The following is a 25642-nucleotide window of genomic DNA, read 5'->3' as shown; positions in this document are numbered from 1 at the left end:
AGATTTAATGCTGGGCAGAGTACAAATGTGTCTGAACACCCAGTGCACTGAACACTCCTAACAATGGGACGCCGCAGCCGACGACTCACGGATGTGCCAACGTTAACACCACGACATCGGCAACTACGACTGAAATGGGCACGAGAGCATCGGCACTGGGTGCTGGCGCAGTGGCACACCGTTGCATGGTCTGATGAATTCCGACACCTTCTTCATCAAGCCGTGGGACGATGAGAATCAGTCGTCTTCCACGGCAACATCACCTTGACACCTGTCTTGCGGGACGGAGGCAAGCCGGCGGTGGCTGCATTATGCTCTGAGGAACATTCACGTAGGCATCCATGGGTCCAGCCGAGCTCGCGCAAGGCGCCATGACAGCCAAGGAGTATTGTGCACTGGCTGCAGACTACGTACACTCCTTCGTGACGATCATGTTTCGCGTCGGCAGGGGCATCTTTCAACTAGATAACGTGCCATGTCATAAAGCCAGGAGTATGATTGAGTGGTTTGAGAAACGCAGTGACGAATTTCAATTGCTGTACCTCCCCCCCCCCCCCCTGCCCCCCGTTCCTCACCCAACTCGCCAGATACGGACCCGATCGAACACATATGAGATTTGATTGGTCGTGGCGTCAAAACTCATCGCCCCCCTCCCCGGAATTGATGGGAATTAGGTGACTTGTGTTTGCAAATGTGGAGCCAGCTCCCACCAGCGACCCATCAAGCCTTTATTGCTTTCATGACACGACGCGTCATCGCTGTTGTCCGTGCCAGAAGTGACATGCCGGCTACTTGGTATGTTCTGGTTGATCAGTGTATGTGTGACGCTGATGAGAAGAACCGACAAGATGACAGGACAAGTGTGACGACACCATGGAATATCTTCTGTGGCACCAAAGGTAACTCTAGAGGGTAAAAGACAGAGATTAAAATACGTTCAACAAATAATTGAGGACTTAGGTTGCAAGTGTACTCTGAGATGAAAAGGTTGCCACAAGAGATGAATTCGCGGCAGGCCGCACTAAAGCACTCAGAAAGCTATAGAGTAACAACAAAAAAGAAGTTTTACCGAATCGGGACTGCAAAACTGATCATTGTGGAGACGTAAGAGGATGGCAGAAAGAAGCTATCGTCCTTCAACATGCTCAAGACCCCATCGCGAATGAAGTTGCTCAATCCGTTTGTATATCAGCACGGGCTGTATAATGTACCTATAGGAGATGGTGTACCACTTGCAGCCATGTAACAAGATGTGATACTAACAGAAAGGGATCTGAGACGAGTGTGAGACCTTGTCAATGACGTTCAGTTTCATAAGCAACAGGGGTTGCTGCTGCCACTGAATGAAGGCCCGTTTCAACTAGTTTCCGAGCGAACTTTGAGAATGGAACTGCATTCAATGGACATTTGGAGTCGGGCACTGCGCCAAATGCCATGGCTCACAGCGGCGCATTAAGCTGCGCATCTTCAGTTGGTCAAAAAGCTGACTGAAACCATGTAGTGTGTTCCGACTAGCCGCTATTTTGCCTCTTCGCAACTTCTGTAAGGCGTGGTCGACCGAGTTCTAAGAACCCTATGAGCGATGTGTATATATATGGACGTAATCTTTTACAAATGGAGCTTTATATTTTTAAATTTGTTAGGTATGACAGACCTTTTACGATGTGATGACTTTTATCCACTTGACAAATTGGCGTGAGTTTCAACGTAAAATGAACACGTTTCACATCAAAAAGATTTTTAAGGACTCAAGATGACGCAATTTCGTCGAAACCGGTTGTCTTAAATAAAGAAATATTTTATGCGATCTAGGCTGTTGAATGTTTTATAGTACGAAATCGGAATTGATCTCGTCTCCCAGTGGGATACACGTCTTTTGCGTGTGGTGACTGCTTTTGAACGGAAACATTCCGTGTTACTGTTGCCACGTTTGTTCGGCTTTGATTTGACTGCTCCTTATAGGATATCTGGATGTGTATAATCAAACTCTGTCTTCTTTTATCACACAGGTTTCTTCAACTCTGTTGTACCAGCCCTATTTGTCGAAAATATTGCATCAAGTTTAAAAATTCTTTCGAAGTGCACACATACGCCGTAAGCATCAGCGGAACGTCGGAACTAGTGCAGTGAAAGCGAGGCAGGTAAAGAGTTGCAGGCTCGCCGAACCAAACAGGCGGGTTCGTTTTAGAGATTAAAATGCGTTTGACAGAACCATTGCGGATTATCTTTCTGACCCCGATGGGTTCAGTATCGCTCGAAGAAATATGCTTAAAACCCTTTGTAATAATGTGGCGCGAAAAACCTGATGAACTGGGAGAGGTGGACCAACGTAAGTCGAACTACCTCTGTGAGGATGCGGAGTATCCACAGCGTCTTCGACAATGCAACAGTGCAATACAAAACAACGATTTCTTGAAGTACTACGTTTCTCGAGTTGTCTAGTTTCGTTTAATTAATAGTTAAGTGTATTTTCTTTTGTTCTGTAACCGTTTTCGCCTTTCATTCATTGCACATTTACGTTTAAGTAAGTTCTATGTAAAGTCAAGTTTTCTTACCCATTCCACTATTAATTAAACGTAAACAGGCAACTGAAAACAGCTAAACCAATTGTTATTCTGCACAGGGAAACTGCAGAATTCGAAACGCAGCCGATAAAAACCTTATACTGATGATCCAAATATATTATGAAAGCAGAAGGTGGGTGAAATCCCAAAACTCGTCTTGACATAAATAAAGCTATACAAAAAAGTCGCTGATTGCTATATTTTGTCAATTACTTCAATCCATGGCCACAGAACGGAACCACGATTAAGAGCGATACATTAATGGATGTGAAAATGACCGCTGATGTTAGATGTGGTGTATGGGTAATATGAAATTTGGGAGCCATGTCAAATCAGTTAAAACACTGGGAACGGATGGGAGCGAGGGAATAATGATAATAATACATTTTATACTATACCACTGTTTCAGTGCACTAAGTGTAAGTTAATTTTGCGACAGAACGTCTAGAAGAACTATTATGACGCGCACTCCAGGGTGCTCAAAAAACAGTATAAGGACAAATAGTAGTGTACAGTAGTGTATCTGCAACTGGAATAACAAAGGCCGTTAAATTCATCCGCAGTGCATTAAGGTACGCACGCACAGGTGAAAATTTAAAGCTGCTATTTTGACTGGAAATAATAGCTGCCTATTCTGAAACTGGAAAGTCCTTATCCTTCATAGCCCCTGTTTTCACTTCATTTCTTCTCACACTCGAGGCTAATTTCGATCATAATTTTGTGCCGCTTTGTGTAGCGAGGATATTTTTACGAAATACGCGAAAAAGCTAGAATGCGGAACTCCGCCTAAAGTATTATAAACTGGGCCGCGGGGGCATATGGTGCGCGAAATGGAAATGTGTGCTTCCCGGGGCGGGAAAATACGTGCAGCGTAATCCCCGGCCGCGCACCGGCGGTCCTTTCAGCAGGCAATCCGCGCGACTGCAGCGCCGCGCTGCGGCCGACTGTGCCGGATTTGGATATTGCCGCCGGTAAGTGGTTTTTGCGGATAGCTGCAAGCCGTAACAGAAGGGGCTGCACAGCGCCGCCTGTTTCACGCAGGCGCGTTATTGAGGACGGCGGTGTTCCATTATTCACAGCAGTAACCGAGGGTTCCAGCAATACAACATTCCTACCAATATTCATCGATTCTGCAGCTCTTTTTTTCCTATAACTAGAAGCTCTTTAAATCGTAACGAGATCAGAAGCACTAGACGAAAAATGATTGTGAATGCTGTTGTGTTCGACACAACTGAGTCGCACAGAGCAGACGATTAATCTCCGCCCATCTTCTTCGATGACGCTGTAAATGTAGTCAGATGTTTGTGGTTTTTGTATTAGAAGAGGGGATGGAGGGGAAGGGAGGGGGAGAGGTGAAAACGGACTGGGAATCCAGTAGCATGATGAGATACGATTAAGAAAACACAGGTGACTAATACTCTGTCTGTAGTCAGTGCTGAAGAAAGCTAGCGACCTGCTAGATACGTTCTAACAGAACAACTAAATAAAATGGAATGTGGTACCTCCTCATTCTGTAAAGGTTTCCTTTCCCCACCACATCGTTTTCTTCTGCGAAAATCGGCAAGATTGTCTCCGTCAGACCTATCTTCCTCTACATGAGTGCTCTGCGATTCTCCACTGGCTATCTGTTCCCCACCCGTCTACCATGTCATGGGGGAGGCGCACCACAATTACTCCTCGTTTACTCTTCATATCACTACATCCTGGAATTTAATCCCCACCAAGTCTTGGCACAGCTGCAAACGTAATCTACATCTGTATCCCGTCCACGGCTCGTGGAATTGCGGTAGCGTTCTCGTTTCCTGCGCACGGGGTCCCGGGTTCGATTCCCGGCGGGGTCAGGGATTTACTCTGCCTCGAGATGACTAGGTGTTGTGTGTCTTTCATCATCATTTTATCCTCATTCACTCTCAAGTCGCCGTAGCGGCGATAAACAACTTGTGGAGCGGCGGCCGAGCCGCCCCGCGAGGGGTCTCCCGGCAACCAATGCCATACGCTCATCATCATCATGTGTCTCCCGAGTCAGCCGTCGTTCACACGGTGATGGCTTGCTATCTTGTTTCCACAACGGGGAAGACGAACCGACGACCAAACGTCGCTGACGAGTTTAGCGCTCATTTCCAGTTGTGATGCATTTACGTTGCATTTTTATTTTATTTAAATTTACTTTCAGCTTTCCTTAACTGTGCTGATAGCTGAACGAAACATTAACTGACGCGTGTACTGTCGTGTCTTTGAGCTCATGTGATCTAATTATATTCATATAATGGTACACATGCTCTAGTTCTAAATAATAACAAATTAATATAGCGACATATTGACACAACAGTGAGTTACTTTTAATGAACCTTTAAACAACATTTAATTTAAAAAACCATCACTTAAACCTGGCTGAATTGCTGTAAAGTCAATCACATTGTTCTGAAACGCTTAGTATATGTTAAGTGGAGCCATCACCATTACCCACCACGTCGTTCTGATGCGTCAGCAAACCACGCTTCTCCACAAATAATGGTCCTTAACCTTCTCTCCCATTTCGGTGCTGTTCCAGGTATATCTTCTTCTTCCTCAGAAATTTTATCTTTAGTTTTAAATCATAAGTTACTCCTTGTAGCTGTCAGCACCTTGCATCGCATATACACATGCCATCTCAGTCATTGCGACGTTATTTTACCTTAAAGTCTTACTACGTGAGCCTGTTTTTGGATTTCAACAGTTACACTGAGTAGTTCTCTAAAACATTTGGACATGGCAGTAATGTAATCCCTTAAGCTGATGGCAAGCATGTATTATTGCAAAACATGTTTCAGGAAACTTGGCATTTATTGTTACAATCCACATCTAAATCCGAATTTCGGTTAGATTGGTACTGAACTTTCATTCGAGCAGAACAACAGAATTTACAGAAATGCAAGGCAATCATATCTGACAAGGAAACAAAAAACGGTTATGGGAGAAGTGAGGCTGCTAAAGTGGGCAGAACCATTCACTGAAGGGGCAGAGGTGGCGTCTCAAACGTTCCGCGAGGTTAGCGTAGGAATATTTCAGGCGAAAGACGCAGTTTGAGGGCACAGACAGCCTTTGGCCTCAGCAGCATGGACTCGTCCCTACCTCTGACGTGAGGGTCACTAAATTGCTCATTGGTAAAAATACTCTTTGGATAAGAAATATACGTCCAAAAACTCTCGCAATAGTTATTCTGCATGAGTATAAGCATTAGTCACCATTTGAGCTAGTTACAGGTGTTATGAAAAGTGATATATCTGACAACACAGATAGAGAAAAGTTTACAAACAGGAGTAGCATTCCCTTGGAGGCACATAGTGCCAGGATTTGTTGAGACCAGATAATGTTACTGAAGGTGGGTCAACCTAAATGGTGCAATAAGCGAAATCTGTAGTTTATCTGATGTTACAAAATAAAACGATATATAGTCATGTAGAAAGTGACTTTGATTGGTATGCAAAAGTTTCATTTTGAATGCTGACTATAACTATAAACTTAGACACGGTTATTTCAGGTGAACGAAGCTTATGCAGGTCCATTGTGTCATACCTGCCCATTGCACTTGTTAAGTAGGGTTAGGCTTACTGACTTGCTACATATATTCTCAGTGTTGTTGTACAAAGAGAATTAGCATATGGCATTAATGACTGGGGGCTCTGGCATTATTTGGCAGACAGGTGCAAGTCTTTCTATTTTATGTCACTTCAAGAACTTGCGCCACCATGAAGATGAGATAAAATGATTAGGTGAACATGAACACCCAGTCCTAGAGCGAAAAAAATCTGGAACCTGGCTTGGAACTGAACTTGGAGAAATGAATGATAAACAGTGTGCTGTCTTATGGTACATTTATTCAGTACTGGTTTCGAACATGGACCGACTTCACATTGCTTGCACAAAACTGTAAACAAACTGAAAACTGTAAACCTCAACAAAAATTGCATTTTCTTGCTACATTATTACTGGAAACAAGAGTATTTACGAAAAATGTCTATAGTGATAACATCACATACATGCTATTTAACTAGGAAAGTAGATATCAAATACTGACTTGAAAATATAAGAATATTGATACTTAAAGCCATAAGACAGGCTTAACCAAGAAGAAAACAACGCTGAAGAAACGAAAACCACGATAACAAGTAAGAGCAATAAGTGCACAGTACCAATGCTCAGGAACAGCAAGGCCCAGTAGGCTAACACAAAACAGTTGATCAAAAAAGCTACGAGGCTGAAGTCAAAGATCCTAGGCCAAAGAACAATACACCAAGTTTGTGTACTATAGAGTACAGTCACAGAAAGATATTCATGAACTGCAACTACAATACAAGCAATACAGTAAAAGAAGATACAATTGTATAAGAAGATTTTCTGTGTCCCCTCAGTATAAATTTTTTAGTACAATAGTATATAATAATGACATGATAGTATTATAATGTGACATGATGAAAACAAACCAACCTTTTGGTCAAAACAACATGTGAAAAGAAACACAGATATCTACTATATTGTTTAATACAACAGTCACATGATTCTATTGCAATGTCACATGATACTACAATGTCACATGTAAAAACAAGCTGACCATTTGATAAGATCTACAACATATGAAAATATACATAGACACATAATGTTGTAAAATTGTATGACGCAGTTCAACTGCTATAAAGCATTCAGACTAGCAGCAGCAAAACAAACAGAACATCAAATACATATCAGAGGTTCGAGGATACAATAGTGTAGCTAAATGAGGATCGCAGTTCCGAGCATGCGCGGCAGTTACTCTGACTCAGGGTAAATACATGTACGCCATTTTCGGATCACTGCTGCCGATGTGCGCTTTGTAGTGCTTCTTTATAATGTCAGCCGTAACTGAAAATGCAGCGGCGTGTGAAATCAGATCTGTGATTCGTTTTCTAAATGCAGATGCAGTTAAACCAAAGGAAATTCATCGGCAAATCTACGAGGTTTACAGAGAAAATGCTATGAGTGATTCAATGGTTAGAAGATGGGTCAGACTGTTCAATGAAGGACGTGATCAAGTGCACGATGAAGAACGAAGTGGACGCCCGTCTGTGGTTAATGATGAAATGGTTCACACAATTGTAGAGAAGATTAAGTACAACCGTAAGTTTACACTTAGTGCCCTTGCTATGGAAGTTCCGCAAATCTCACGATCACTAATTCGTGAAATTGGTACTGAAAAACTGAAATTTCGGAAACATTGCTCAAGTTGTGTAACTTCCCCACAGCAAATAGCCTCTACCACGCACCAATTAATCATTTTCAATCAAACCATCCACATTCATTAACTTTGGAAAAGTTATCTGATCTGAGTTTCTCGTAATATATGCGGCGACAGCTCGTCGACGCCAAAGTATTTTCTAGTGCATTTATTCTTTGAAATAACAGAGATGCATATATGCATTCTCCATGGTTGTCAGAGTGGTAACTAGGACAGCTTCTGGAGTATCTGTTGAGGGATTGACGTGTTTCTGAGAGATAAATATTCCGCTTTTCTTCTCGCTAAAGCGAGCCAATTAACATTTGTGCCACTAGCGGTTTGTTTTGAAGAGAAAGAGATTGTAAAAGGAAAATAATTAAGGTGTGGAATCACCAGAGATCTAGACATGTAATGGAGATGGATTTAATACACGATTTCCTCCATAAATAAGGTTTGTGACTTCTTTATTCTGGAGTGAGTGAACGAATGAGTTTTTCGTGAATCATTTGTTGATCACGTTGGCCCTGTAATTAGTGGGGAAGTTTCAGCTGTGTGGAAGAGAGCCTACAATCACTGAGTCTGTGTTAAATCGTCCAAAAAGGCTTCGTACACATCTGGAATTCGCAATCTTTCGTAAAAGGAACAAATTGTCCAAACGATTGATTCTCTCGACTGACTGCGGTGTTTAACAGTAATAATAAATATAAAGGTCTCTTACAGCAAGCCAGCCGCTGATTACCAAGACGAAGGACTCCACTAAAGATTCTATTTGGCTGATTCTTTTGATCACTATATCACGTAATGAAATCTTATATTAAAAACTGTCTTATCACGGATCAGCCAAGAACTGGGAGGGCCTTACTTTACTGTATATACTTATGTGTGAAGGTGAAGGGATGTTAAAGACAACAGATACACGTCTATACAGACAAGACATACACAGAGACAGCGGCTAGCTGCATTGATCATCTATTCTTAGATTAAAGAGACGGCTACTTATTATCCGAACATTAAAATGTTAAAATGGCCAATTCGTGTCAGGACACGTTTTTGGACGTTGCTAATAATTTTGTTCTCTGTCTCATGTCAACTACGACGAGCTAACCTAACTGACGCTTGGAAAAGAGAGGAAAGACTCGCAGGTGATATAATTGGATCCACAAATAAAGCTGAAAGACAGCACGCTGGGCGCAGAGAAAAGGCCAGATCTATAATTTTAATATTAAAGCTTGCTAGTACAGTTGAAGTATACGCTTTGTTTCATTTAGTGTTATTTGACATTTAAACATTGATTATTTGTGTTCATGTTAGGTATAGGAAGTGTTGATTGACCTGTTAAAGTTGCATTTAACTGTATGTGTACATTAAGTAATTAGACACAGAAGTACTCTCGTGTGAAGAAAGTTACATTTAGTGACAGTAGAACACTTATATGGCTTTAGGATGTTTAGGATGAGTCAAGCAGAGCGAAGCAGCACGCATCAGCAATCAGCTGTTGGCACTGATAATAACGAAGCAGTAAGAAGTGTTATAGGACCGATGGCTACACATAGCGCAACAGAACGCCCTGTAGACACGGGTGCGGGTGTAACAGCGAGTACGCAGCAGGGATTAGATCCATTGGTAATTATCATGAGACAGATGCAGATGATAACCGAGAGCATGAATACTTTGAAAACCGACATTAATGCGAAATTTGCCTCAGTTACTGAAGGGCAAAATGATTTTAATACGAAATTTGCCTCAATTACTGAAGGGCACGAAAATCTGAAAACCGATATTAAAGCACAATTAGTGACAGTCACTCAAACTCAAGAAGAGATGAAATTATTCCAGACTGAGATTAAGCAGATAGTTTGTCCGAATTAGAGCAGCGGATAGAGGCGAAGACCAAGGAACTCAAAGATCAGGCCGAAGAGACGGAACGAAAATTAACTGCACAAATAGAATTGGTGAAAGCACAATGTGAGGAATCTACTCAGCGCCTACGTGTCGAAATGGAGTATGTGGCTATTAAGATAGATATCGTACGGGAACAAGTGGAAATGGTTCCGCAATTAGTACAAAAGCAAGACGCCATGGCACGTGCTATTGCGCAACTTCCTGAATTGGCACGTACACAGACTAACCTAAAGTAAAGCGTTGAACATCTGACAGAGCTTCATGACGTTATAGACCACCAAATTGACGTATTAACGGGTAAATTATCCGAAATCACATTAGAAAACAAAAGGCCAATGCGTGAAAACGTTGAGCAAAATGTTAAGGCAGCATTCCAGAATTTATCTGGCAAACAGTAAGAGAATTTGTTTGCGAAAGGACTTGAGGTGCGACAGCAGTCAGGTGGTGATTTTGAGCATTGGAAACAAACGATAGAAGAGTCGATGCGCGCTTCACAACAAAGCTCAGAACAAATGAATACAGGGCAGCAGCAGAAGTTGGCAACGACTATAGAGCCAGTTACTGCCCATTCGCACACAATACCGACTTGTGCAAGTAATTCAAACATTAAATTGCCACAACCTGGTTGTTCGCGTGAATTGTTATCTACCGGAGATTGCGAAAGCCTTTGCCATGCCGAAGAAAAAATGATAAAGCATCAATTCCAGATTTTTAACCCTGACAAAAGGGGGGTCCATCCAATTGTTTTTATTCGAAGTTTTAGAGGAGTGCTACCCAGAAATTGGTCGGAGTGGCAGAAGATCAGTTTTGTTACAGGATATATACAAGGTTCGGGGGCGATCTGGGCCTCGGACATGACTTTTGTTTGCCCGACATATGACGATTTTGAGCGTTTTTAGCAAAGTTCTTGTCAGAAGGGGTACAGGAACGCCTAAGGCAGGAGGTGCTCTACCCAGAGCCTTTCTCCTTTCGAAAGGAAGCCTTAGAAGGTATTTCGAAAAATATATAAATAAAACGAGATACTGGGACAGACCTATGCCCTTGCCAGACATAATAAACATACTTCAGGTAAGACTACCAACTAGTATCCGGAATCAATTGATTTACGGCAACGACAAAGACTTGGAGTCGTTCCTCACGACGTTAGACCATATAAATATTATCGAAGAGAACAACCAGGAAGCCCGTAATAACAGATTTCAATATAGGGCGATAGAACCTCCACCAAACGGTAGGCAAGGTGGAAGTATGGGTTATACCAATGGCGATCAATCGACACTTAGAAGGAATGAACAGAGATCGTTAAATAATGGAAGAACCCCTCAAAATCTCAATAGTAATCCCGGCAATGGTCTTGCGAGGGGCTATTCAAGGAACAACAGGAACGGGAAAAGATACAACCCCGTGTGGGGGAACGAAAGAAATTTCGGACCCCATGCCTGGAATAATAACAATAATAGAAATTGGAATCAACCGGGAGGATTGAATTCAAATAGCCAACATCAGTGGGGACGGACACCTCCGAATCAACCGGTAATTACCGAAGTGGCGGATGACATCAACCAGCAGACAAATCAAAATCCTACAAACTCGTAAGGACCCCTCGTGCCCCGGAGGAGCGGTCAACAATTGGTTGAGGGGCAACAGGATATGTGTACCCATGCTAACGTATAATGATGGACGATTACTGGCAGATGAACTGACCGAGGACTTAGAACCACAAGATGAGAATAAAGAACAGGTGGCAGTAGTCGAAGTGCAAGTCATTATGGAGACCGTACCTATAGTGACGGTTTTAGACACAGCTGCAACCACAAATGTTATTTCGGAGTCACTATTCAACAGGATCAGAAATATAAGACGAGTACCAGTTTTTCCAGTTCAAAATTGCAGAATAACAGGCGCCGTTGGGGCTCGATCAGCTAATGTAAAGGTGCAGTCACTACTTGGTGTGGAATTCGGAAATGTAGCAATATTAAGCACATTCCTTGTTGTGAAAAATTTGGTGGTATATTGCATTATCGGAGTCGACAGCCTACGTCAATATGGATGCAGAATAGATTTCAAAACAGGAAAAATTTGGTTGAATGTTAATAAACAAGAAATTGAGTTGGAGCTGCTGAAAAAAAAAGCCAGACGAGAAAATATAATTGTGGGATCAGTGTGCAAGTAATCAGGATGGCCCAAAATTGTAAACAGCACATAATTAATGAGTTCCAAGTCAAAGAACATTTTAGTCAAGTAGTGTTTGAAAAGTTAAATGAATCCGACTGCATTATCGAAGATCAGAAGAAGAAGCTCAATGAATTATTATTAACGTATGAAAACGTTTTTGATGAAAGGCCAGGAGTTATTAAGGGATACAGATGGCATCTCTACGTTAAGCCGCACAAAACGTATTGTAGAACTTTCTATCCTGTTCCCTGGAGGTTAAAGGCTCAAGTTCAAAAGGAAATAGATCGCATGTTGAAAGGGGGTCTGATCGAACCCTCTACAAGCCCATACTGCTCCCTATTGTTAGTCGTGCCAAAAGCAAATGGGACTGTTAGACTGGTACTCTACACTAGAGAAATAAATAAAATCATAATACCAGTGAGAACACATCCGGAAAACATAGACGAACTTATACAACGGTTCCAGGATGTCAAATATTTGACGAGCACTGATTTGCGGAGCTCTTATTGGCAAGTCAAGCTGGATGAGTCATCAAGGAAGTATACGGCTTTTATTTATTCCGGAAGAAGTTACCAATTCACTGTAGTTCCTTTCGGACTCAACATTAGTGCTGGAATCTTTATAGCAGCTCTAGATTATGCACTAGGCCCAGAACTCAGAAGCAGGATAACAGAGTTTGTTGATTGCTTATTGCATCGAAAACTTGGGAGGAGCATACTACCTTACTGAACCGAGTGTTGGATGTGTTCAAAACCACGGGAATAACTGCTAACCTACAGAAATCCCATTTTGTAGTAAACAGAATCAAGTTCCTGGGGCATATAATTGACGCAAAGGGAATTTTACCAACCAAGGAAAAGCTAATTGCAATTAGTAAGTTTCCAACACCCAGGAATAGGAGGCAATTAAAAGGATTTATGGGCCTTGCCTCATTTTTTAGAAGATTCATAACAAATCAGGCGATGAACGCAGCAGCTCTAAATAGTCTGTTGAAGAAGGATGTGCCCTGGCTCTGGACATTAGAGTGTCAAGAAGCATTCGAAGAGATAAAGAAGCAATTAGTAAATGCACCGCTTTTGTACCATCCGGACATGCAAGAAGAATTTTACTTGTCAACAGATTCTTCGAATGTGGGTATTGGCAAGAAGAATTTTACTTGTCAACAGATTCTTCGAATGTGGGTATTGGAACGTGCCTTTTCCAAGTACGCAAAATAAATGGACAACTCACCTTCTGTCCTATTGCGTTTGCTAGTCGTGTTTTGTCCAACTGTGAACGAACTTACACGACGACAGAATTAGAGGCTCTTGCGGTCGTCTGGGGATTTAAAAAACTTCATTATTATCTATATGGGTCAAAGACTGTCGTATATGGCGATCATCAATCATTAACGTTTTTACAAATGTGTAAACTGTTACACCCCAGACTGGCTAGAAGGACTCTCGCTCTGCAACAATACCAATTTTAGATCTATCCTGTCTCAGGACAGCAAAACATTATTGCTGACGCTCTATCAAGGTCTCCACAGGGTTTGACTAAAGAGATTGAAGTAAATAATAACTCAGAATTCCCCGTATTGCTGCTGCAGGAAAATCCATATAAACGTACTACGTCATTTTGTGTGCGCATATGGCACAGTTACAGAAAAGAGATGCTCAATGGGGAAGTGTCGTTCAAAGGTTACAACAGCAACCTTCGGATCAAATGGCAAATTATTATAAGCGGGTAAATGGTGTATCATTTTTCCGCTGTGGAAGGACAAACAAAGTCCGTTGGTGTGTATGTATACCTGAGGCGCAAATAGAGAAACACGTATGGTTCACCCATTTAACCTGGGGACGTTTCGGTGCGACAAAATGTGCAGACAAGGAAAGTGTGTATTGTTATTTTCCCAACATAAAGCGCAGAGTGCATGAGGTCTTGAAGAAATGCATAATCTGTCAAAAAACAAAGCCTGATTCAAAAGGGAGTAAGCACCCATTATGCTCTATATTAGTCCGAGAACCAAAAGAATTAATTTCGTGCGATCTGTGTGGAACGTTAACTACTTCAAGAGGAGGTGTTAGATATGTGTTGGCATTTCTTGATGTGTGTATGAAATACGTAAAGCTATACCCGATAAAGGCGGCTACAGCCAAAGAAATTGTAATAAGATTGACAAGGGATTATCTTCCACATGTTGGTATACCTAAGGCGATAATAACAGACAATGCTAAGATATTCACGGGACTCCGATAGAAACAGGCTTTGTCTCAAGTCGGTGTGAAACACATACTAACATCATTTTACCACCCACAAGGCAATTTGGTTGAGAGACTTTTTAGAGAGTTCAATCGCTTTATGAGGACCTATTGCCATAATAAGCAGACTGCGTGGGCAAATTATGTGGAACAATTTGAGCAGATATACAACAACATGCCCCACTCACCCACTGGTAATACACCTCATGAATTGATGTTCGAGGCAACAGAAGAAAACTTCTGGACTGAACATATGTCCAAAACTCAGAAAACTGAGATGCCTTGGGAAGAAAAAATAAGATAAGCCATCATAAATATGACGCAAAAGGCTGATCAGAGAAAACAACACTATGACAAATTAATCAAGAGGGGACAGGCGAACCACGTCGGAGAGAAGATACTAATCAAAAGACATACCAAATCATCCTTAATAAAGAAGAGTATAAAGAAATGGGACTTATTATATACTGGCCCATACATCATTCTACAAATTCCGAACCCTGGGGCTTATCGGTTAGCATACCCGAGATCTAACAAAATTAAAGGGTTATTTTCCCATAACGACTTGAAAAAAATTTAATGAAGATTGGAAGATAGGGATGAATGGTGTTGCGAGTAACAGAGATGAACGCTCATAAAAACATAACAATAAACTGTGTGTGTTTAGTGTTAGAAAACTTTAAACTGAAATAATTAATCAGTGACTCAGATTGTAGAAATAGTGAATAACTATAACTATCGAGTGATGTAAAGAAGATAGTGGAGATAGGCTTCACCAGTGTTTGGGTAAACATAGAACTTTAGCATTGCTAATGTCATCAAGAATTATAAAGGATCTGAATGACCTTCAAGAAGAAAGAAATATTTCCCGAAAATGACGCTGCATAATCAAAAGAGATTTCCAGTGAATGTTCATATATAATTTCAAGTGCACACTTAGATGTGTAAACGTGTGAAGTGAAGTGACGCGTTTAGGCAGTGAATCATGAGTGGCGCTTAACGCCGCAAAGATAATTTCCCACGCAAAACAATTGATGTCGGCGTGAGAGTTAGAATCGATATAGACGACACAGATATGATTTGTAAGAGTCTCGCATCACACGCGAGGGGAAACTGATTGATTTTCAACTTCAGAAAAGTGTCATAATTAGAGGTTAAGAGTTCTTGATTTATTGTTGAATGACAAAAGAAGTTAATATTCATAGAATTAGTAGTTATTTAATAGGTCTTATTCACTTTGGAAAATTGTTTGAAAACCCATTTCCATATATGTGCATGTATGAATGCCGGATGAATCAGAAAATAAATGAAAGAAGTGAATCCACATTCCTCGCCACTAATAACTTTTACATTGCAGCAATCAAACGGGGAAATATATGTGTTTAGGATAAAATTTTTATGAGTATAGATAAATGATATGACTTTTCAAGGAAATTATGGATTGTGTCTTTGTATAAAATGAACCACACTTTCCATTATTCGATGATTTGAATCCAAAATCTACTGCAAGTTGCATGAATCCTTTAAATTACGAAGAGTAAATCATTGACAGAAAATGTGTCAGAATTTTTGGACTTATAAGCACATGTGGTGATTAAGTGATATGCGAAGTCCAAAAGAAAACTAGAGTAAATATTATGATGTTTTCGGCAATAGCATTAGTCAATGGATAAATGGAAACCTTAAGTCAATGGCTAAATTCCTTGCAGTACATCGTAAGAAAAAGGATGCATGAAGCCATAGGGATTTTGTTTTCAAGAAGGAGAATCTTGGACGGAGCAACTTAACCACTTCTTTTACAGGAAGAGTTTCCCTTTCGGTCATTGCTAATTCTTCTGGAATGAATGTTGCATGCAAAATCTGGTATCCCTGTCCCTTCTACTCTTCCCATTGTGGGCTGCGTAGAAGACCGACTACAAATGTGGACGTCGGGGACATGCAAGATCCGGGGGAGTTTCAGCACCGCAAGATATTGTCCTGGGAACAAGATTGTAAAAAAAAACTCGAGTTATTGATTGTAAAATTTTTTTTAGCTAGAGGCACAAATCACTCTTCTCCAAATCGTTATATGAATCTATCCCTATCTTTCCTTTAGAGATCAATTTCAAAATTATTTTTTCTCTTCTGTAGGCTTTCCTATCTTCTATGTACTGTAGGCTGGGAGTCTAGGCTTAAGAGGTTTTCCAAGGTTTCCCTGCTTAAGAAAGTTCCCGAATGGGTAGATCCTGATAATAGTTTCATGAAAGATCATCTTCCTTGGTTGTGCACAACAGACATAACACCTTGATGCACGTAAAATCAATACAGCTGCGGTACCTGTCTCTTCATTTCTTCTGTTTTCAATGCTTCTTTTCTCCATCTGTCTTATACATAATTTTTTTTTTCAGTCGGAGTACTGACACTCATCATTTCCAAGTTACCCACACTAATAGATAGCTCATGAAGTGTGTTCTGTAAATAAAAATTAGGCTCACAAACTTCGCTAGCTGCGAGGGGCATTGTAATGTCCCCACAGCAAATACCCTCTACCACGCACCAATTAACCATTTCCAATCAAACCATCCACATTGATTCACTTTGGAAAAGTTATCTGATCTGAGTTTCTCGTAATATATGCGGCGACAGCTCGTCGACGCCAAAGTATTTTCTAGTGCATTTATTCTTTGAAATAACAGAGATGCATATACACATTCTCCATGGTTGTCAGAATGGTAACTAGGACAGTTTATGGAGTATCTGTTGAGGGATTGACGTGTTTCTGAGAAATAAATATTCTGCTTTTCTTCTCGCTAAAGCGAGCCAATTAACATTTGTGCCACTAGCTGTTTGTTTTCAAGAGAAAGAGATTGTAAAAGGAAAATAATTAAGGTGTGGAATCACCGGAGATCTGGACATGTAATGGAGATGGATTTAATACACGATTTCCTCCATAAATAAGGTTTGTGACTTCTTTATTCTGGAGTGAATGAACGAATGAGTTTTTCGTGAATCATTTGTTGATCACGTTGGCCCTGTAATTAGTGGGGAAGTTTCAGCTGTGTGGAAGAGAGCCTACAATCACTGAGTCTGTGTTAAATCGTCCAAAAAGGCTTCGTACACATCTGGAATTCGCAATCTTTCGTAAAAGGAACAAATTGTCCAAACGATTGATTCTCCAGACTGACTGCAGTGTTTAACAGTAATAATAAATGTAAAGGTCTCTTACAGCAAGTCAGCCGTTAATTACCAAGACGAAGGGCTCCACCAAAGATTCTATTTGGCTGATTCTTTTTATCACTATATCATGTAATGATATCTTATCTTAAAAACTATACATAGATAAAGGAGAGAAAGAGTGAGAGCGAATGAAAATAGAGATAATACTAAGAATCCTCCATTAGTCTAATTTTTTGCCTGTCTTATCACAGATCAGCCAAGAACTGGAAGGGCCTTACTTTATTGTACAGACTTATTTGTGAAGGTGAAGGATCTTAAAGACAACAGATACATGTCCATACAGACAAGACATTACACAGAGATAGCGGCTAGCTGCATTGATCATCTATTCTTAGATTAAAGAGACGGCAACTTATTATCCGAACATGAAAATGTTAAAGTTGGGTACCCAAAATTCTTACTGAACAACACAAAAAATAGCGGATGGGCAGTACACTTCAGTTTTTGACACGCTACAGGCGATAATTTATTTCTCAGATAATCACTAGAGATGAAACTTGGGTGTCGTATGACATCCGTGAAACAAAACAATTCCAACACTGAGTCCAGATTCAAGAATACACATAGTATAAGCAAATTGATACACCAAGGCTAAAACCGCTTCTAATGGTGTTGTGCAGAAACTGTAATTATTCATGTTATTAGAACATGTGTGACCCTCCTATCAAGCACTAACGAATTTTATTGACCTAATTTACCACTAATCTGAACCTCGTATATGCCCAATACAGCTTTGATTATGCAACAGTATGAAAGCCTAACAGTGAATTTAACAATAAGAAAACATATACAAATTTGTGACCATAACCAAATGAATCTAGTTCTGAACTTATTTCTGTATCATAGAACTGTATGAACTCAAAAAGAGGGGACCCATTCAGTATTACATCTCTACTGACAATGCAAGGTACATATTAAAAGTAGCTAAAAACATGGACATATAAAGTTTAACAAGAGGAGGTAGGGGTAGAGGTATAAGCAAATTAAAATTCTTGTATCCATAACATAAAAAATGGCATATATATTATGAATCATTTTAGAATAGATGTGCAGAAAAATTCTAGTATTAGGACCCTGATACCAGAACAGGTACATATTTAATGTATTGCAATATTTCAGTCTCAGCAAGATGTAGTCACAAATTCTATTATAACACATTATGAAGATGTCAATATAAGTGGATATGTGCCCAAAGATACAAACAATATCTAGGCAGAAGCTGCTATGAGCAGCTAACAATGATGTGATAAGGGGAGAGGTCACTTTATCAAAATTTCATGTAACAAATAAATGTAAATGTAAAAATTTTACGAATTTGGAAGGGAAGTTAACTACACACAAAGGAACTGTGGCTCAGCCATATTAAGTAACTTATGAACGTTGTCCATCAGCATGTAATCATTATAATATTGCCAGTAATACACACAGAAATCACTGGACGACAAAACAAAAGACATATTATTAATATGAGAAACTGCACACATCTGCAACACATTAATAGATATTTATGTAAAGATATATCATCAAAACTGTACCAATGAAAAAATGTATGGTGTATGAAAGAGAGGATGGATGGGGAGGGAATGTAAATTAAAAATAAAAATATATATTGAGACATTGTCCTACCTTAACCTGTCATCAGTAAGCTTTTGAATATACCAAAAAAGTTATTCAAGTAATTTCTATCTTTAAATTGGAATGTTCATTAAGAATACCAGGATGTTCAATCAAGTTCCCAGAAATTTCAGTCTCTTCTAATAGGTTCATGTTAATACCTATATTTACTTTTGTAACAGTTCCATCTGCTCTGAGATGTTCCCTAAAGTGTGACTATGTTCTCTCATGTGGGTGCCTAAAGTAGATGAGTTACTGGGATATGCATTTTCTTTGTATCTAATGCTTAGTTTCATGCCTACATGATTTATGTACATTTTATCACATTGCTGAGAACTTATTTTGTAAACTCCAGAGTGGTCAAATACAGGTTCCCCTCCAATGTCATGTTGTAATTGTCTTCCTACCCTATTACTCTCTTAAATGATATAATTATATTACCTCTTTTGAAAAGCTGTTTAATTTTCTGAGACATATGTACCCACAATAAGACAGGACTTCTTATTTAGGCTTTGGTTTTTCGTTTATTTTTTCCAATGTTATTTCGAAGTTATAAGCCTTACCCTTCTTTTTATTTTCTTACTGTGTAATGTTACTACAACCTGGGGGTTAAATTCATTTCCATCAGCAATATATTTCAATGTGTTAAGTTCTTTTTCAACATTGTGACCTGATAATGGTAACCTAGTACTCCAGTCAAGCACTGAATGGAGAAAAGAATGTACATTTCTAGGAGACCTGGGTTATTATTATTGATAGTATCTCTAGCAGTGGGATTTCTGCAAATACTGAAGTGAGGTCTCTCCTCATACATTTTCACCCGAAGTTTTGAGAAATTTATTCCCCTATCCTGTTCAGTTTCTACAAGAATGTTATGGAGGGTGAATTCCATCAAATAATCGATGTAATACATGTACATCAGTAATGTCACCACCTACAAAAATGATAGTGTCATCTACATTTCTTTTGTAATAATTTTTTAACAATTTCAGAACTGTTATTTTAAATTTTATGTTCATTATTATCAAGGAAGACATTGGCAAGGGTGCCAAGGCCATTATGCTGTTTAAGAAATTTTCCATTAAAAAGGAAGTAAGTATGGGAAAGAACAAGGAACAACAGTTTAACTAATTCCATGAGCTGAAGGACATCTAATTTTTTATGTAGCAGAAGTTTTTGCCTAACTAGCTCAATGGACTCAAGTATTGCTATGTTAGTACATAGATTAACAACATCAAAAGAATGTCAGGTAGCACTCTCAGGCATGTGCATCTCATTCAGATGTCAAACTAATTCATCTGTACTCTTCATTACACATTTCTCATGGAACACATAATGGTTATTAATGATTTAGTTGAGCTTCTGACAAAGTAAATGACTAGGCTATTGATGTAACTGCCAGTTCACTAATTGTCTAGATATTTTGTTTTGGTTGTTTAATTTTATGCTCCTTGTTTTTGGCGGTATTGCCTCATAATGTTTCAACATTACATGTGTATGTATTACATGAAGGTGTATTACTTTATGGTGTAGTTCTCACCAAATGGTTGGTTTATTGTTATTATGTGACATTGTAATAGTGTCACATGATTGTTATATTATGTAATACTGTATGCAGTTCCTCATTTGGCTACACTATTGTATCCTTGAACCTCTGAGATGTATTTGATGTTCTATTGGCTTTGCTGCTGCTAGCTTGAATGGTTCATAGCAGCTGAACGGCATCATACAATTCTAAACGTTATGTCTCTATGTATATTTTCATATGTTTAGGACTTATCAAATGGTCAGTTTGATTTTCTCATGTGACACTGTCATTGCGTAATATAGTACGTATCTATGTATATTTTCATATGTGCTGGTTTTGGCCAAAATGTTGCTTGGTTTATATTGTGATGTACAGACAGTAGCAGAGCCAGGATGGGGAAGGTGTAGGCACATTTATTTGGTCCAAGCATTTTGACACAAATTTATTATTTAACAATAATTGGTTATACATCCAAGTTATACAATTAGCAGTTTAAAAGGAAATTTTAGCAGTAATTTTTTTAAAACATTCTCTAGAAGAACATGCAGCCCCCACCCTGAAACATTACATAAAGGTACTGTTAGTAAAGGGTATATTTTATTGTACAATAGTGCACCATGAACAAATATTAACAATTACACCAGAAAAATATTGAACTTGTGATTTGTACTACATGTAAATCAAACCTTAAAAACATCCAATTTGGCAAGAGTGCAACAAATTCCCTACTGCCTGCTTAAAACAAAAAATGTGGCAATGATAATGAATTTTTTTTAGCTCCTGATTTCACTTAAGCTTATGTAAACCCTACACAAATGTCACTTATTTTTCTCTCATGTGACATCAGTTCACCTTTCGTGACAAATACACAAAATTTCTAAATTATTTTATATTAGTTAAGTAAGCTACAAGACAGAAATAACATTAACGACTGGTGACATGAGTAAACACTGTCAAGTTTCAATTTCACGACGGTTGTGTTATCTAGCAAATTTTCATTTACTCGCCCCACGTGTTCCAAAATCAGTTCAGTCAGTCTCGAGAAGAAACACAACTTAATACACAAATATGGCAATATCAAGAAATAGATGGGTTTATCCCAACCAATATTAGTAGAATTAAGAAATTTGCAATTTAAATGCACCAATTTTAACAAAGTCTAATGTAATAATAATTTGGACAGAACTTTCATAAAATGATCAATGGTAGTGGATACTGTGCCATACACTACGAAACAAATTAAGAATTATTCATAGTAGACACATGGCACGTGATGATAGTCTCTGAAGTATTTCAAATCACAAAATGTTGGCTACAAGTACCAACCACATAATAAAGTAATTATCATTAAATATAATGAAAGTATATGAAATTTTCGGCCTTAGCCAGGTGACGAGAACCACACCAATGCAGTTTCCTGTTACACTCGAGTGCTAGGCCCAACAAACAACAGCTGGTCATGGAGAACCACGCTAAGCAAGCGAGCATTCCGTCCTCCCCACATGCTCGCAAACAGCCACACTCATCGCAGTCCTTAATTGGCAGGCACCAGTTGACTCCCCGCCGCTTCCGTCCCGTCGCCATATCCCGACCGAGCCGCCCTCCACAGAACTGTTGCTTCGCGCACCAGCGCCAACAGCGCTCAGCGATCACGCTGCGGCGAAAACAAGTGAAATAATCTCGCCGGTAAATCAAATGAGCTGAGCCGTATCGTCATATTATGACAGTATTTTGTGATCATTATATTACATAATATTTTACTAAAAACATTTATACTGAAGGACCACAAAAATATTCGTATACAACTGTATCATCTTTTACTGTATTTCTTATATTGTAATAGCAGTACAAGTATACCTTTTGTGATTGTACTATAGTTTACACATGCTTGGTAATTTGTTCTTTGGCCTAGGATCTCTGACTTGAGCTTGTAGCTTCTTTGATCAAGTCATTTATGTCGGCCTACTGGGTCTTTTTGTGCCTGAGTAATGGTACTGTGCACTTACTTCTCTTACTCGTTTTCATGGATGTTTTCAGTGTTGTTTTCTGCCTGGATAAGCCTGTCTTATGGCGTTAAATATCAATTTTCTAACATTTCCAAGCCAGCATTGATGTCTACGTTCCTGGTTAAATAGTATATATACCATGTGATGTCACAATAGATACTTTTTGTAAGTACACATAATTATTTCCAGCTAATATTTCTCATTAAATGTCATTTTTGTTGAGGTTTATAGTTTCTGAATTCGTTTCCATTTTGTGCAAGCACTGTGAAGGTGATCCATGATCGCAACTGGTAGTGAATGAATGTATTATGAGATAGCACATTGTGTACTATGTATTTTTCCGAGTATATCGATGCTGTTGACAGTTGCATGAAAACATTTTTGCAATTGAACCCGGAATCCTGCGATCTAGATAATCATGGCTGTTCTTACGGGCACAACTGATTGGGTAAATGTAACAGTACAGAAGAATTTCATTGTGAGCAGTGTCAAGTAGTAAGTTGTCCTGGCGTTTAATGTTTAAAGTCCCACTCGACAGAATATTTCGTACAGGCATCATTGAACGTGCGAGTATAATGTTCGCCTGTTGCTTTATCTCCCAGTGAGGATGCTAGTTCATAGGAAGTACGGTGGGCAGACGATTACTAGGAATTAGCTCCTGTGAAGCCTCCTCAAATTCTGATGCCAAGTACATCTCTCTTCCACTACGAATATTGCGCTAATCTATACGAACTTCATTGGAGAACACGTTGCCTCAACATTATACAAGGTGCTCGTTTTAACTGAAGAACTGAAATGTCTCGAAAACTACACGTCGGATCAAAAAAGAGTTATAGTTCCAATTTATTTGTCTCGGATGGGGACATTCAACGATATCACATTCCACACATCAATCCAAAATTAAAAGACAAGTGAATAAGTTAGACATTTGCACAACGCACTCTTTACCTTACTCATTAAACGCGGTTTCTAAACATCCACTAAGCCATAATGTTTGTATTCAAAACAGGGACGAGGACCACAATGATGCTTTCATCTGAAAACATGCAGTTTGCTAAAGAATTCGATCACCAATCGTGAAGGGACAAAATTGAGAACTGCTTTTTTTTATCTTTAGCCGAACTCATTAACAGAGGCTATTTCAAAGTTTTAGCACTTGACTTAAGAACAAAAAACGTGAACCCAATAAGCACATTCTTATCAGGTTTGCAACTGATGTTACTGATTATATTTAAGGAGAAATGCGTGCAGGTTGTAAATTGGTCTGTTTTATATCAGTCTTGCATAACTTTCAAATTCAATTAACAATGGGCTTTGGCAAAGTGATCATTGAAACAAATATGTAAAACTTCTACTTGTCTGTAAACTATGACTTACTGTTCATTATTGAAGTAATAGAAATTCGCAACAAGAAATTAACAAACTACTTTGACTATATACTGGAGGTATTGCAATTATACATTAGTTATGGAATATTAATGTTACTGCACAAATATCTGAACAGCACAGAATTACTCTCCAATTAACAATACAATTTAAGAAAATGATATGACTCTGGAAGTGATCAGTTTTCAAAGTAATACTGACACAATATTAACACTGGTCATGCTAATATATTGTTTATAGTCACATAGCAAGATCTTTAGTATAACTAATCCTCCTGCTACAGTTCTAATGGAGTAAAAAACGTTCTTGCCTTTTAAATGAAGCACAGACGTATAGGCAGTGAAGAATTAACACATTACAGCATCGTCACGTCTCATATAAATGGTGCTACTCTTCGCCATATTGCATTTCTTGACCACAATACATGAGGACTTGTGATGCGAGGAACGTCTGCATTTATACAGCCACGGAGACAGGTGACAGTAGTCCTTAGAAGGTGGCGTGTTGGGCAGATGACAACAGAACCACTACTACTGGCGGCATGTACAAAGTATGAAGTAAACCAGCGTTGTCGCAAGGGAATCAGGTAAAATGAAATGTTACTATACGTTATATTCCCGGACGAAAGTGATTACTGGTGTAAGGACCAGATACAGCAGAAACCAAGGCAGGCCACGAAATATTTCACTGCTGTTGTAAGAATAAAATCAGTACTAATGAAATCCCGAAACAAGCGATAGCAGCATATAAAAGAGAAAAAGAAGGTGGTGAGGGACGTTGAAAAAAGCACAGCACAGGAAGAATAGTAGATTACCTAGAGACGAGGACATATGATGACCCACATTTGATTTTTAAAAATTAATAGCTTCAAAACACCTCAGGCGATGGACATATAGTGTCCACTGGCAGCACTATCGAAAACAATGTTCGATCTTTTATTAAATAAATAAAATTTGAATAACGAATCAGAATGTTGATTTTGATTATTGAAAAATTAATTTAAATAAAAATTATTTGAAAGTATAATGGCAGTATGAGGCAAGAAATCAGCATAGCAGTCAGTAGATAAATTCTTCTTCATATATTTAGATAATCGATTGAGAGTAACCTTACTTATGAAACTCAACGACGTTGGCATATTGTAATACGCCGGAGGAATTGGCATATAATCACGAGTTGTCTCATGTAGTTAGATCTAGAATTAGAGTAGTAGTAAGTGCAATAAATTCGTTTTGTAATTTTGACAAAGGCAGTTTTACGACTAAAGAATGTCTATAAGGCATGCGGCTTTATTGGTCTTAGCCAGTCTTTTATACACTGAGGTGACAAAAGTCATGAGATACATCTAATATCGTGTCGGACCTCCTATTGCCCATCGTGGAGCAACAACTTGACCTGACATGGACTCAGCTAGTCGTTGGAAGTCCACTGCAGAAACATTGAGCCATACTGCCCCTATAGTCGTTCATGGCAGCGGAAGTGTTGCTGGCGCAGGATTTTGTGCACGAACTGATCTCTCGCTTATGTCCCATAAACGTTCAATGGAATTTATGTCTGGCGATCTGGGTGGCCAAATCATTCGCTCGAATTATGCAGTATGTTCTTAAACCAGTCGCAAACAACTTTGACATGGCACGTCATTGTTTGGGAACATGAAGTCCATGAATTGCTCCAATGGTGTCCAAGTAGCGGAACATAACCATTTCCCTTCAATGATCAATACAGTTGGACTAGAGGACTCCGTCCATTCTATGTAAACACAGACCACACCACTATGGAGC

The sequence above is a fragment of the Schistocerca serialis genome, chromosome 1, assembly GCF_023864345.2.
Source record: "Schistocerca serialis cubense isolate TAMUIC-IGC-003099 chromosome 1, iqSchSeri2.2, whole genome shotgun sequence".
In the NCBI taxonomy this organism is placed as follows: domain Eukaryota; kingdom Metazoa; phylum Arthropoda; class Insecta; order Orthoptera; family Acrididae; genus Schistocerca; species Schistocerca serialis.
This window is presented reverse-complemented; position numbering follows the sequence as displayed.